The sequence below is a fragment of the Tinamus guttatus genome, unplaced genomic scaffold (genome assembly GCF_059628265.1).
Source record: "Tinamus guttatus ecotype Peru unplaced genomic scaffold, ASM5962826v1 Tinamus_guttatus_pri_ptg000242l, whole genome shotgun sequence".
NCBI classification, from domain to species: Eukaryota; Metazoa; Chordata; class Aves; order Tinamiformes; family Tinamidae; genus Tinamus; species Tinamus guttatus.
Genome location: NW_028288776.1, coordinates 5,125,059 through 5,141,055, shown reverse-complemented (window position 1 = coordinate 5,141,055; position 15,997 = coordinate 5,125,059). Strand labels below are relative to the sequence as shown.

Below are 15,997 nucleotides of genomic sequence, written 5' to 3'. Positions count from 1 at the left end.
GAAGCTGGAAAAAGGCAGAGGAGCGCGTTGAGTTTGCCAGACATTTGTTTTCAAATATTTGAAGTTAGAGTCTTATCTTCTTTTGCATGGGAATGTTTTAAGGTTAGCATAAAATAAATAATATTTGTATGTATCTTTCTTTTCACAATAAACTTGGTGTAGATGTACTGGTCATTTGTATTTTCTTTTTCATATATCCCAAGCACTGATGAGTTTTCATGGAGGGTTTGATGTAATGCTATTTGCATATTTTATTTTTCATTGCAAATTGAAATAAAATTTTAAATTGGTAGATTTCTTTTAAACTTAGTAAAAGAAATTATGATTTTTGTTTACACAGAACTGATTCATTACTAACTAGGTCTAGAAAAAAAATCGTGAAATCTCAGAAATGAAGAAGCAATAGGATCACTAACATATGAAATAATTACTAGTGAAGCTTTCTAATGCTTTCCCCTCATTCTACAATAAAAGTTATCTGTTTTTCTTATTAAAAACAATTCTTAATTTTTCTTTTTCACTTGCTTTCCTCTTTTCATTATAGAGAAAGTCCGTTGTTGCTGTGGGTTTCCTTGCAGCCTTCCTCTGTCTGATCATCATTCGTCTCACAAATGAAGTTAGCTTTCCTCTCATCCTAAACTGCTTTGGACAAACCAGTGTCAAGTGGATACCATTTTCTAACGGCCAAAGGCGGCCTGTGAGAACTCACTATGGATATATAAATGTGAAAACACAAGAGGTAAGACCTTGTATCACAACAGTGTGCTAGAAAGGACCTGCAGACCTACCTTTCTCTCTCTAATTACAAGTAAATGTGGAGTGGAAAACCTAAGCAAGTAATATTTCTTTTAAAATATGTCACCATCTAAATGACTACTGAATACTTTTAATTTCTGCAATGTCTGCAGAAGATAGAACAGTGGGCTTACCTTAAAATAATGCTTGGTTACAGTGCTGATTAATGTTTATGCAAGCAATAGAATTTTTCAATTTAATTTCAGGCCTGACATCTCTCAAATTCAAGAGGAAATTTTCTTGTGTGTATTCCTGTTAGAAGTCCTAAAAGTTTTTAGTTTTGCCTAGGATACTTATGTAAAAGCTAGTTTATCAGGATTTCTAGGTATATACAGTAGAAAAGAAAACTTATGAAAAAGAAAAAGAACTTGTATGTATGTAGAGAAGGTACAGAGCTAAGGATTTATTGGATTTTTGTAAAATTATTGCATTAATACTTGTTAATTAAAGGAAAGCCAGGTGTGTATCCAGTGTGTATTCTGAAGTGCTTTGGCCTATAGACACCTTGCAAAATACTTGCTTTGAGTTTGGAAAAAAGCATTTTACAGGAATTCCTAATTTAAATCATGTTAGCAGGAGGAGTATCTAATGACCTTGCTGGGTTTTAGTGGTGATGTTGATTCCCTTCCTGCCATCTACCCTCCCTTTGTGTTTGCTGCTGAACACCATTGCAACCTCAGAAAATATATTTGCAAACATCAAAAAAACCCTCTTTTTAAAAATTGTTACCGATTAGTTATAACACTATGTCATGAGAAATACTAAGTTTCATGTATTAGTATTATTTTTCTTTATAAAATTACAATGATTATATTCATATATGGAATGCATTCTAATAAAACTTCTATAGCCAATGAAAGTATTTTACTACTTCATGGTAGCCAGCCCTGCGAATTTATTGAAAAACTTACTGTGTATTAGGGTTTTAAAAATAAACATGAGAATGAGAAAAGAAAATGTTGGTTTTGGGAGCAGAGTACTTTATCTACAGAGCGAATAAAAGACAAGTACTAGAAAAGCAAGCCGAGTCAAGATGGGAAGCCAGGGGTTAAAGATTCTTCATGTTCGATATGAAAGGGCCAGGAACCCACTGCAAGTGGAAGGGCAGTTTGCTCTGCATGTCCCTGGGTTTTGCGATTGCCACCGTGCTAGGCAGGGAGCTGGAATGAGGCACTGCTGCCATGGTCACTTGATCTCTATCAACTTAACTGGTAACTGGAGAGGAGAGGAGCATGCTAATCCATTTCTATTTATTGCCTTCATCAGAGGTTAGATGTAGCTTGCGGGAACCTTAATTCGTTCTTAAATTTGATAACACGCTTGGAAGTTCTAACAGTAAATGGAAATGAATATCCTGAAAGTTGGTGGCCAGTATTGATTAGAAAGACATTTGTCTCAATTTAGCTTAGGTCATGAAGTACTCCTTAGATGTAGTAACTTTAATTTTTTCCCCTTGTATTTGCAGATTACATTAATATTTTCTAATTAAAATGATAACAAAGAAACTCAACATGCCTCAATAATAGAGAATGCCCAGTATTCTGATTTAATTATTCTCTTTGTGAGAGAAGTTTTATTGTGCTGCCTATGTGAAAAGGTTTCACTAGGCTAATATTTCTTGCAGACGCTTGCTTTTGCAAAATGGGAGACCTACCATCTCATCAATGGGCAAGATCCAAAACATATCTACTATAGGGAATCAGAAAATTGTAAGATGAAACAGAAGAAAGAAGAGAAAGCTTTTAATAGATAAATTATGATTCTCTCCCTTTTATTGAAAGAATAGGTGCACACCTTTTGAATATGTGTATAATTTTCCTAGATCTTCTTGGAAGGCTATCACCCCATTGGGTTCAATGTCTCTCCTGCTGTCCAATAATAATTCATCTAGATGAACTGCTTCCTTTCCCATTCTCCCTCACATATTTACTTTATGAAGGAAAAGGAGAAATAGCCCATTTTCCTAAAGGTAGGTGGTGTCCCTTTCTTTGGGTAAAGCCGAATGGAAGCGAACATAGAAACATTAAGAGATTTTGGAAAATTGGTTACTTGGCAGTTAAGGCTGAGATGTTTATTAAAGAAGTTTAGGAAATACGATGATACGAGCATTCAGGTTTATCTCAAGTAGAAACCAGTGATGTGTATGTTATTGGGTGTGATCCAAATAATGCAGTAAAGACACATTTCAGTGTATTTTGTATTTGACTTGACAGTGTAATACTATGGAATTTTTAATCACAAAGAAGTCTGAAAATGTTTAAAGTTGCTATAGCTAGATTATATGGGAGTATTTAATATAAGCTGTGAAGAGAGACATAACAATCTGTAATTAAGGCTATGCATAATACAGTGTTGTTGCTATGGTTTCCTTGATTTGTAGCTATAGCAACAGCTTTGGAAAAACTGGGTTTATGTACAGTAAACATACTATATTTGAAGTTTAAATAGCCGTTGTGCTATACTATATTGGCCTGTTAAGTCTAGGCTCATTTTAATTTTTTTTGGCAAGATACTACTTAAATTGATGATCCTTTGCCTAGAATATTTGCATTCAGTTCCTCCTCTTCCTTCAATCCAAGACGTTCCCTTGTAGGGAACCTACAGGGGATCTCTCTCTTCTCCCCTTCCGACACCCACATCTGAGTGGACTTCCTGAGATCCAAGAGAGATTGTGGCTGCCTGTTTTGCAGCGGTGTTCTCTCACCCAAGTACATGAATTTTGACCTTACAGTGGAAAGGAAGTGCATGGTTTATGGATAAGAAGACTGTACAGTCTTTTCTGTACATTATTTTCCTCTGCTTCTTATCTCTAGATTTTGGTGATAGTTTCCATAAAATCTATCTTCAAGAAATATCACAATATTTTGTGAAGCTGTTTTTATCTTATTCCTTTTATTTTTTCATAGTTAGTATTACTTTGATATAATACTACAGCAATTGCCTAATTGAAAGCTATTGCTCTTTGAGTAAACTTTGCAACCCCTAAACTAATGTAGTGATTCTTCTTGTGCATCACAAATGGGCAAGTAGATTAAAAAAGAAAAAAAAAAGATATTAAAAAAAATATAACCTTCCTCCCTCTTTCATACCACTCCTACTCCTGCTACAAAGACTTCTGGTAAAATTAATGCACATCATGTATTTAAATTGCAGCATTATGACATCAATTTAAAACCCATTAGCAGTTTGAAACTTTATGCTGAGCAAGTCTAATAGTGTTCTTGGATATTTGATTGTGCTTCCAGAAAGGTGAATTTTGAATAGATTTTTATTCTACCATCAGTATTAAAATAATATAGCATTTTCTTACATACGTAAAATTTGAAATATAGCTGCAGTAACACTTGAAACATAATTATAAGAAGTATATTCAAGTACTATACAAGATTAAAACTGTTCTTGGAAAAGGGTAACTTCAGAGATGACCTAAAGTCCCTACATTAAACTGCAACTTTGAGAGATCTAATAGCTTAATCTAAAATGAATTGTGAGGGAGAGAACAGGTTTTGTGTCATGGGCATTGAAGGTTCTCCATAATATAGCACAGAGTAAATATCCTAGGCACAAAAGATATGTTTTGTAGCAGTTATGATTCTATTTAATTCTATTGCAGCTAAAAATCAAAACCAAGCCCCTTGTCAATAAGTGTTGATAGATTAAAAAAATACATTTGTATCATATTATGGCATACATATCATTTTGTCCTGTGACCTGGACAAACTATATAAGCATTAATTGCTTGCCAGTTGTGGTACAGTGAGATTATTGCTTGCCCAGAACCATTCAGGACTCAATTTATTTGCCAAAAAAAGAGTTGCCTGATATAGTAGATTTGCCATGTGCCTTGACAATAAAAAAAATCCAGACATTTTTTCTGCCTTCCTGAGGATTTTGTAATGTCAGCAAACATGAAGTTATATATTAGATAATAATAAAATACCTATTAGAAAGTGCTAGTTATGTTTTCCTCTTGAGAAGTGTGGCGGATGCCTGTGTCTCCTGTGTTTACACCTGGAGAACATTTCTCATAGGGATTCACTATCTCCTTTGTCAGCAATCTGCCTGTAGGCTGGATGCACAGGTGATGGCTAAAATATACTTTACATGGGTATATAAGATACACCAAGGAGTAAAAAGAGCCAGTGAAAATGGAGTTTTGCTGATATAATTATTTCAAAACAAGAGGTTTCTGCTGGCTATGAAATTCAGGAAGCTCAGCCCTTAGTGCTCCTGCCCAGTGTAGCTGTGTTGGCAGAGCTGTGTAGTGCTGAGCTGCTCTGAGACTGTTAATATTTCCCTTCGGGGAAGCGGAGTGCCAGGCACACGCACAGTCGCGTGTCTGTGCGTGTGTGTGCACCTGAACACAGGAGAGACAGCCCCCTAGCACCGACAGCCGTGCCAATTACTGGCCAGTTTTAAAGCCACTGCTGTCTTCCTTGGAGGCCTTTGCTTTCTAAGCCTGCTCCCTTGGCCATCTGTCATAACCCGAGTTTGGCAGCTTCAGATTCTGCTGCAAGGCTCTGTGGGTTGAATATATTGCTTTTGAGTCTTGTATTGTTCTCTCTGAGTTGCTGTGGAGCTTGTACCATGTGAGCCTTTCCTGTCAGGCTTTTTGGTGGATTTAAACATGACCCTTTGGAGCTAAATGCACCTTCCATTGCTTAGCTGTGCTGTTCGCTCTCAGACCAGGCTGGCACAGACGTGCTGGTGTAGTCTGCAAGTGAGCTTGGTGCCTTGCTTTGAGTAGATGTAGATTGCATCAACAAAAATTGCTTTTCTTGGGATAGTCACTCCTTTCTGGATGAATACATTAATTTATACTACCAAATATGCCTTATACTCACTTGTATAAAGGCTACACAGTCATGTTGAAAACCTCATGCCTCCTACTGGCATTACTATGCTGGCATTGTGTGCTTCATAGAGTTCTAGCTAGCATAGCTAGCATCTGGATAATAAGGAGCTAGGGACGTGTCTATATCTATAAATTCTGTCTATCCATCATAAAATTTTCTTTTTTTAGTTACCTTTAGAGTGACATTATCAGTAACACTGCAAATTTCATGGTGAATTCTGCACCATAAAATGAAAAGCAATTCAATCTGGGCAGTGTTAGGGGAAAAATGAAGTTCTGTGTTTATTCAGATAATGGCAGTCTTCCTTGCAGCTTTACCTTTCCCCTCCCCATTTGATCTATTTGTCATATTCAACTAGTCAAAAATTACAGTAATCTATTGCTTGCTGCCACTCAGGAAAGTGGTCAAAATATGGCTGCAGTGTCCATTAAGTGAATAAATGTCATGCTGAATGAAATTCCCAAATGAGCATGAAGAAATTGCTCGAGTCATTTTGGGATTGTCCACTTAATAACAACAATTGATCCTCCGTTTTTATCCTTCACTCCTGGGGTGCACATTATTGCCTTTGCCTTGTCCACACCAGTTCCAGTCATCTTTTCTCCAAGTAATACCTTTTTTTTTTTTTTTTTTAGTACAGCTTCTCAGGCTTGTCTTTAAAAGACTCTTGTAGTTAGGAGTTTCAGATGTGAAATTGAAAAAAAAGCCACAGATCTTGGATCAATATTTCTCTGGGGGATAGAACCTGCTTGTTCCAGTCTTAGGCTGCAAAGAATTTACAAGGGCCCTTTATTAATATTTCACCAACCAAAGTGAAAGTTGGTTTGGGTTGATCCCCGGTTCTGGCTCAGTGATGCTATCAACACCCCCTCCTCCTCGCCCCGGCTTTTTTTTTTTTGAGTGCTTGTGCCTAGGATTCATGTTTTTAAAGAGAAAATATAATTTCTGGAGTGCATGAAGTTCAAAAGTATTTTTCTAAACTTTTAGAAATTACCAAATACTTTCCAGATTCCTATGAAATGCGTGACTACATGTACAAAAATCACCCCAAAGCAATTCCAGCAATTCCAGTGGAGTGCACTGAAAGCTTAGATCAGCACATACAAATATCCTGCAATAGAAATTAAACACAACGGTGAAAGACAGAAGTCCTCCTTTAAATAAAAGCAGTAACCCAGGATTCGATGGCATACAGCATATTATGAGATTGATTCATGACTGCCAGTTTTGTTCTCTGGTGCTTTTTATTTAATTAATTAATTTTATTGATTTGGTAACGTTGTTAGGCTTAAGATACATCTTCTCCTGTCATCTTGCTTCTAGCATGGGTTTGTTAAAAGTCTGCAATGCCTATCCCTTTTTCTCTAACTCTTCCTATTTAGATCCAATGTACATTGTCCACAACTGCTAGTTTCGTTCTTCAGTCTGTGTTCAAGTTTGACCTGCTCTTCAGTGGCTGAAATTTCTTTTACTAAGTCACCAGATTCCCTTTTCTCCAAAGAAATGCCACCATTTAGGACAGCTTCGAAGACACAGTTTGAAGATTTGGGAGTTGAGAGGCCAGCCCAAGAGAGAGGCAGCTACTGATGCATTCTGCACTAGGTTTGATTCCTGAAGGCGCTGAAATTGTGCCCCAAGATGAATGCATTATATTGATCCAGTCTTTGGGGGATGAAGTTTTTGAAAAGCAATTTGCAAGTTAATATGACTTCCAGATTTCAAACCAAAAGAACCTGTGGAAAAATGATGTCTCAGCACATTTTTAGATTTCTTTCAGATATATTTACAAGCATAACTTTTTTCTCAAATGTGCTGAACCATTTTCAGCCATACTACTCTCTCCCAGATGTTGAGAACTGGCACTTCTGCAGTGTTTTATAGGTCAGCCAGGCTCTCTGATTAGAAGGAAGAGAAATACAAGTTTCTCAAACACATTGTAGATGGTACTTCATGAATTATCTCCACGGTAAATACAGTAACAAAGCATAGGAGGCAAGACAGGGCTCTGGGGAGAATACCTTGTATGTAGGGGAACAGCCCTGTGCATCCACCATACAGCTGAGTCCACTCTGGAGCTGTCCTCTTCATTTCTGCTCCAGCTGTTCCATGGTACTGGAAGTGATCTCCCATCACCAGCATCAGTGATAGCTGAGGGAGCTATTATCCCTACTGTAAGATAAGTAGTGATGTTGGATGTGGATCCACTACTGGGAAAGAACAGCTGGAGTAACAGGAACTTCACAGAGTTTCTGCTGCAATTTTACCATGTTTATGAACATGGTGATAAAATTCCTGGAGCTTGTCCAGTTCAAAAAGTAAAATGTTATTAATCAGATTGACTCTTCTTGCAAAGTGCTCAGGGATCTGCTATCTCTGATACATTAACACTTACCAGTCTATAACTGCCATGGCACTGTGGTCAGAACAGCAACAAAAATAACCTTTGCGCTGTGCTAATGCTTTATTCTGAGTGAGAAAGGACAAGGCAATACATGTACCAAGGCACTGGTGTTGGTATATATTATATAATGATATATAACAACTTTCACAGTCTGCAATTATTTTTTTTTTGTGTGTATTCTGTCTGTCTTTGATAAGCATGTGTAACTCAATAAAATATTTTGGAGCAAACCACAAGAATCAAGGGAATAGACTTCTGTAGCTATGGAGGCTGATGATAGCTGAAAACGAGAAGGCAAAACTGACAGATAATTGTAGATGAGAATCATTTTCAAGCAGTGGGTAAGTGTGATATTGTCTCATGTTTTAAATGAGGAATTGCCTTTGCTGCGCACAATGCAAGGTAAATTCTGCTGTGAAATCTAAAACGTTTGCTGTGTTCAGACTGTTGATAATCACATAGGAAACAACATTGTGGCAGTCTTTCCACTTGCTATTTAATGGCTTGCTCCCGCTCTGGTAGGTGTTATCTGCTCTTCATTTTGTGAGAAAGAAATGGTCTTCCATGAGGTCATTTAGCTGAATAGTGCAGAAATCATTTCACCTAACTATTATCATTACAGAATCCTTAAAAAAAAATACAGTGACTCTCTGAGATTTCTGAGATTAGTATCTTCCTCTAAGGTCTCTATTTCCTCTGATATTACTTCCAGTCCTGTTCATTGAAACGACAGTGCGTGCCTACCATGAGTAGCGTGAATAATGTATATATTTTTCTGCGAGTTTCAACGTGTGCCAAATAGTTGCATATACAAAGAAAAACCAACAACAGCTCTAGGGCTGAAAAAAGTCAGTTGGCTCCTTTGTCTTCCTGATTGTAGATAAATGACCCATAGTCCATTGCAGTTCAAGTCTTAACCTGTCCTTTTTTATTTTTAAAATTCATGGGCCCTCTCCCCTATCCCTTGAAGGTTCATGCAGTAGACTTGGTAGTTCTTCAGTTTTTCCTCACAGACTGAAATATGGAAAATATTATACCTATTTATACCTCTTTTCTGCTTCTTTAAATATATGAAATATTTTCACTTCCTCATCATTCTTTCTTCTCTTCAAATATAGATACCTGCAGGTCCGCACAAGCTACATTTTCCAGGAAAAGTCGACTTTATTTTTCCTAATTCATCCATTGCAAAAGCCTATGCCATTCTCAGCTGTCTTCCAGATTGTCAGAGCTCTGTGCAGCACTCAGCTCTAATGGCAGGGAGGAGGTATTGATTTCCTATGGCAGAACATGTTACTTCTGCTTATGTATTCCATATTACCTGAGATTTATTTTTCCTACAATACATTGGATTATTTTTCACCAAATGCATCACTTTACAGTTTCCCAAGATGATGCCTAACTCATTACCTTTCTCATGATTTTCCATTTTTTCTGCCAATTCCATTAATTTTCTCCCCAAGCTCACCTTTAAAAATAAGGCATAAACATGATTTACTTAGGAAGAGATCATAAAATACTTGTGTTCTATGAGACCAGTTTCAAAAAGGTTGAAAGGCAAGGAGATTTTTTTGTTTGTTTGTTTTGTTTCAGTTCACATGACATAATGCTGCAAAACTGATTTGAGTTATTCTTGGAATAAACACTTTTAGCTTTATTTTTTCCATTCAGACTTAATGTCATTTTCTTGCAGTTTAAATGGTTACATTCGTTAGAGGAACAGCTTTCGTTATGAAATGTGCCAGACCTATTAAGAAATTAGCCATTCATTTTATGAACATAAACACTTGATTTTTTATATACATTTTTACTTCTTGTACACTCTGATTAATTGTGCAGTTATCTAGGAAATTGCATTTGGATTTCCTGAAAATAAGTCCGTTTATCAGTCTTCACTAAATCCAAAAGTGTATCCTGTAATTTCCCTTCAGCCACTGAAGTATGTCATTTTTCTTTGAAAAATCTAGTTTGCCTGGCAAAATCTTCATAAGCATAAATATAATTTTATTGCAATTACATATCACTGACAGCTATTAGATGCACATTAGATGCAAGTGAGTAGATATTATTGTGTAATACTTCTTGAAAACATTTAAATTGTAGAATTGCTCGACAATTTATGAATGCAGCATTTCTGTTTCTTTTTGATCATCTCAATAGTTAACTATCACTTTCTTCTGTATGCAATGAAATATTTTTCTACCAATGAGTGAGCTAAGTTTACATTGCTTTGTATGAATTTAAGATAGGCTAATCTTGAAGAAATATATTCTACGTGTCAGGTAGTGCCTATTATTTACCCTCCCCAGCTTTCTAGATGGGTAAATGTTTTTCTAGATTCCTTGTTTACATCTACTCCCTGTATTCCTGTAAATGCTACCTCAGATTTTCCAGCTCCGTGGAACCTGAACATTTCTATTTACAGTCTTTCTAGTTTAAGAGCAGAGATGGTTGGAACATGTGCAGAGAACATCCCTATCAACAGCCGTTTTGCTGAGCCTATGCTCAGTAGTATTTTAAAAACTTGTATTTTGCCCCCGATAACCAAACTGTTTCTGGTAATCAGTAATATTCATAGATGCAGAATAAATTCTACTGTGAAAAGATGCCCAGTTTCATTTTCCAGCAGAAAATGAACTTTACATGAGCTTTGGTCTGTAGGTAATAGGTTCTTGAAGGCTTAGAGAGTTACTGTCAGCAAAATGCTAATCTGGCAAATTGGTGCATTTAAGAGTCATCCACAAATGCATCCTTTTTTGTAGTATTCAATTGACTGTAACAATTATGGATGCTATATAATGGTGCTATCCTTAAACCGTCTAGTGTGATACTACCTAGAGTATTTGTTACTGATGAAATCATTATAGTCGTATAGAAATAAAATAGGTTGCTACTGAAATTGCTCTCAAAATCTAATTGTAACTTCACTGGAATTTTTCCCATGCTGGAAGTTAACTATATGCATATTTTTTATTTTTAGAGAAGCTGCATTTTTCTTTGTATATTTAACTTTATATCAATATATGCTACATATATTAGGTTTTGGTTCTCAGTTTCAGTTGTAGGTCAAAAATAACTTCAATCCAGTCTGCATTTTAACTGATATTCTCATTTTGCCTGTCACATGAATAACAAAGCAACATATTTCCTTCCTACCTAGTATTGCTCAAATTAACACAACAGAAAACAACTTTATCAGTATTAGTAATTTTCTTTTAAAGGCTTCTTTGGGGAAAAACACACAATATACTTTATAATTTCTTGCTTGCAAATCAATTCAAATTCCTATTATTATTATTTAATCAAACCTCTTGCTGTACTCAAATATTTCTTCATAGGCTTGTGATTTCTCCCTCATACTTGGTTCAGATAGCATCTGATTTAAATTAAGAAAAAAAAAAAAGGAAAACAAAGAAAATTAAAAGAAATCTTGTTTGGTTATGATTCAGGAGGAATGAGTGAAATCCTTGCTGCATCAAGAATTTCTGTGACTGACCATGTGCCCTGAGCTCAGTGCATCATGTGTGCATGCTATCCTCTTGTAGCATCCCTGGATTGTTCAAACTACTTTTAAAACTGGGGTTATTTCACCATGGTTGGAGTGATAATCATTCATAATTGTACCTTTGCTTCTGCCCACACTTGATTTTTAATGTAGTTTTATCCTATAAGAGCTAAAAATACCAGGGTCTGTTCATCAGCATCTCTGCCCTAGTCAGAATGCCAGGGCACGAACGGACTGACGGTCACCCACCCACTTTTGTCAACAGCCATAGAGTAAACTCCACTGCTGGACTCAGAGGAAGATGATGCAGATAGTGCTTTTATTTCCTATGCTCTCATATTTGTTGTATTTGCCTCTTTCCTAAAAAACAGACTGAAGGAAAGACACCAAATTTAAGTCTCTAATTTTTATTTTAAATTTATCTTCAGGAAAATGATAATTCAGTAATCTCTGTATCTAAACAATTACTGTATACGCTATGTCTATGCAAAGCATATTAATGTATTCTTGGACTTATTCCTCTATTTATGCCTATAATTGCTCTACACTTCCTCCTAAACAGAGAAAGCTTTGCAAACTAAACAGGCCAAAATCATTGACATGGTTTGAATAGTCGATGCATATCTATTATTTTGTTTTACAATTGCTGCCAAAGAATCTCAGATACCAGAAGGTATGTGTTAGGAGAAAAAAATGTTAAGACCATCATGCTTATGCCCTACTGTTGTGAAAATTGCCATGGAGTTGTTGCCTTTCACCTGGGTTGTCCCCACTGATGGGCAGAAGTGACCTGGACCTAATGTCTCCCTGAAGGCAGGCAGTTCTGGCCATGCAGCAGCATCCCTCAAAAGCTCCATTGCAGCATCAGCACTGGATACAATCCGTGTCCAGAGATGTGCATTTCCGACCGTCTAGCACAGAGGCAATAGTGCTGCCAGCTCTGCTACGCGGACAGCAGAGTTGTTTTGAAGTGCAGAAGTAAAAAAAAAAAAAATGGAGATAAACACACAGGCTTATAGTTCAGAAAAATGTGGCAGTATAGCTCTAGAAAATCTTACCTTTGGTTAGTAAATTGTTTTGTTTTCTAGGTTGGTGGGAGTAATTGCTTCATTAATGCAGTTTTACAGCATGATCTATTCATTTTTCCCACCCAGAATGAGTCCTTCTAGCAGAATAAAAGCCTATTGAAAAAAAAATGATTTAAGTTATAGACACAATTAAATAGTGTAATTCTGGTTCAGTATCTGACAAAGAGGTGGGGTCAAGGTTTGTGGTCTGCGCTTTCTAAATGGTGTGCATGGATTTACAAGCTCACAGCTCTCATTAGCACTAACACAATTTGTACATGTGGTCCCACGCCGTACTTTGGGAATGAAGCCCTCAACAGAGAAGATATTTACTGCACTGAGGCTTCTGTTGGGAAATATGAACAGCTGTGCTCCAAGCAGAACACACATCTGAAGTAAGACAAGCATACTGAAAATTATGTCCTGGCAGTTAAGGTTTTTATCTGCACATATTGCTATGCAAAATTGAGAGGAAATATCACTCTTCCAGGATAAATATGGCTTGCAGAGCTAATAGAAGAAAAAAAGTCTGTCAATAGAAAGGATTTTTGCGGATTATAGTTTTTTTGTGATGCTGATCCTGCAGTGTTGATATAAAGCAAATACAATTAATATGTAAAAGCTCTGTCACTTTGTTAATTATATTTTGCCAGTAGTGAGGTGACCTGATTATACTTTTGAATAGTCAGATGAAATTATTACTCAAGACTATACATGTACATAGATTTTTTTTAGATTTTCCTATTTTAAAATTTCAATTCTAGTATCCCAGGACCTGCCATGCACTGGAACTGAGCATGAGAGAACTGCTTTAGTTATCACTTCATTGTAGGATCCTTCTGTTTGCTTTTGTTATGTCTGTGGTCAATCCATGCTTAAACACATGTATGTAAGGACTTTGAGGGGGAAAGAAAAAAAAATGTAATTCCACAAATCTCCATAATCAGGGAGAAAATGTTTTTTTGCAGGACTCCTAATACCTCTAAATAAATGGACTAGCCTTCCCACATAGCTTTAAACGTGGAGAAGTTTAAGGTGAGGAGGATCTTTTCGAGTAACAATAATATGCATTTCACACAGATCTTCCTGAAAGAGTTCAAGTTTCAATTTATGCATTTTGCAGTTTGGGAAAAATGAGACCTGAAAGTTGTTACTTACGTGAGACTGCAAAGCAGATCAGTAGCTGGCCAGGCCAGACTAGAGTTCCTGGGTCCAAGGCTGCTCTTCTAACCACAAGACCTAAGTTTCCCGCCCAAGGAAGACCCTTGTATCTCCAGAGAATAAAATGAGTGAGAGGCACAAAACGCATTTTAGAACTTAGTCTTAATAAAAGGTTCTTAATCAGGTTACACAATGTATTTTAGAATATGGCTGTCTAATAACTCAAAAAACTCAAAAGCTTTTTCTAATATGAATGTTCTATTTATTAATGACGTATTTGTTGATGAGAAAAAGAAATTATTTTCACCACATCTGATTGGAAAAAACATTTTACTGATAAAAGTCATGAGGTTATAGTAATAATAATAATGTGGCTACTACAGTAGTGTGGCTACTAAAGCTGAAGGTGGTATTGCATTCTTATCCCTTCTTATGTTAGCTGATATGGCCGTGTGGTGGATAGGGAGGTTCAGGCCCTGCTGTAGCCAATGTTGGTGACAGCATCGTGGTTCTTGGGGTTTTGTGGTTGCTTAGGTACTTGTGAAGATGACTTATGAAAAGCACCCTGCTGTAATACTAGGAGAGATGCAAAACTGAGTTTCAGGATTTGGGAAATGCTATACTTGAACTCATCTATCCGCTCAGGATTCGGACTCCTTTGGTGTGTTCATGGATGTATAGGCAACTTCAATCTCACTCCCTGCTAAGATTTCATTATTTCTGGTGTGAGCTAGAAATGTGTAGAAGAGGCTGCTACCTCATTTGCAGAAGAAATAGCAAGGTAGTAAAGGAGACAGGACATTAAAGGCTGTTATGGATAAGGTTTAAATAGCAGCTGTTAGATTTTATTCCTGCTTGTTACCCAATTTTTGTATGATCCCACTCTAATCAAACCGCATTTTTGTTAATTGTGTATTTTGAGACCCCTGGGTCTGATTTATTAAGCACTGATCTTTCACAGAGATAGCTGAAGTTACTAGCAGTTTTTTGAATTTATAAAATACCAAATAATCCTGATTGGTCCAGATCCTGTGTATTAGTGAGTATACGTTTTATTTATAACTTTTACCTTAATTTCTCAGCCCACTTCTGCCGATGGGAACTAATATGGTCTTCTCTTATATCTCTTTATGAGGATATTTGAAAAGTGAGTAGCTACTTGAGTATTTCAAGTACTGTGCAACAGTCTAGGTAGAAGTCTCAGAGCAGGGTGTGAATAGTGCTCAATAAATAAGGCATGGGGATGCACTGAATAATAACAGGAAAACAAAGGCATTGACTAACAGCTCATTATGTCAGTCAGGGCAGGCAGGGGTCCAGTAAAAAAAATAGTAGGTGGTCGGGTAATTAAAGATATTGTCGTAATACATGCACACAGGGTTGCCCAATTAGGGCTGAACAGCCACCCTAATTCTGACACTTCCCTAAATTTCCAGTGCTTGATTTCACACATTTAAAGTTCTTGAGCATAGTTTTGGTGTATTTACATGTAGCTACTCCCAGTTGCCTCTTTCATTGCCACACTGCTAATTAGATAGAACTACCGAGAAATGCAGTTAGTTGAATAAACAGGGCTTTCGCACTGAACCTTGGAGAGCATGCTGCAGAGCAGGAAACTTCAGGCTGTCAGAGCTTTGAAGGTCTTAGATCATTGGGGATGAGTCCATTTTCTTTGTTTAATTGTTTTTAAGAAGTTAGTAATGTTGTTAGTGCATAATCACTTCAGTCTCTTAACGTTTTTTTCTACTTCTACATTTATTCTTAATGACAAAGATGTGGATGAAATGTCTTTTTTTTCATGAGAACTGCATTCCTAAGACTCTTTTCCCTTGAGTATGAGCAGTCTCTGGCTAGGGCCCTCATTTTAGAATATAATTTTATTTCATCTCTTTTTCCTTTTGGGAAAATATTATCTGAAACCATATGTTTTTTGTTTCTAAAGTGAAGTTTTAATTAGTATTATCTGCTTATGTGATTTGGAACTTTTCAGAATATTAGTGCAGGGACAGGATAAGGGCGGACAGGAGAGTAAAGAAGGTTAATCTAGATGCTTTTTCTTTTTAATGCAAATAAAATGTTTCAGTGCTTCAGCGATGCAGGTCTCATGAGCTGTGCCTGTGCTGTAAGATGGGATAGAGTGCCTATGCCAGCAGCATGCCAGCACTCTGAAATATGCCTTCTCCTGAATATGTCCATGGGGTAACCAAGGACT

At 36.7% G+C, this 15,997-nt stretch overlaps 1 protein-coding gene across 1 annotated transcript in view; it reads left to right on the top strand.

The window, feature by feature from the left end:
- The first annotated feature begins 531 nt into the window (after positions 1 to 531).
- The window catches only part of ST6GALNAC3 (ST6 N-acetylgalactosaminide alpha-2,6-sialyltransferase 3), a 102,653-nt gene continuing 87,187 nt past the window's right edge, over positions 532 to 15,997 (top strand). The window contains exon 1 of the mRNA XM_010221239.2: positions 532 to 739. The gene's annotated coding sequence lies outside the window, so the exon portion shown is untranslated. The remainder of the gene's footprint in view (positions 740 to 15,997) is intronic.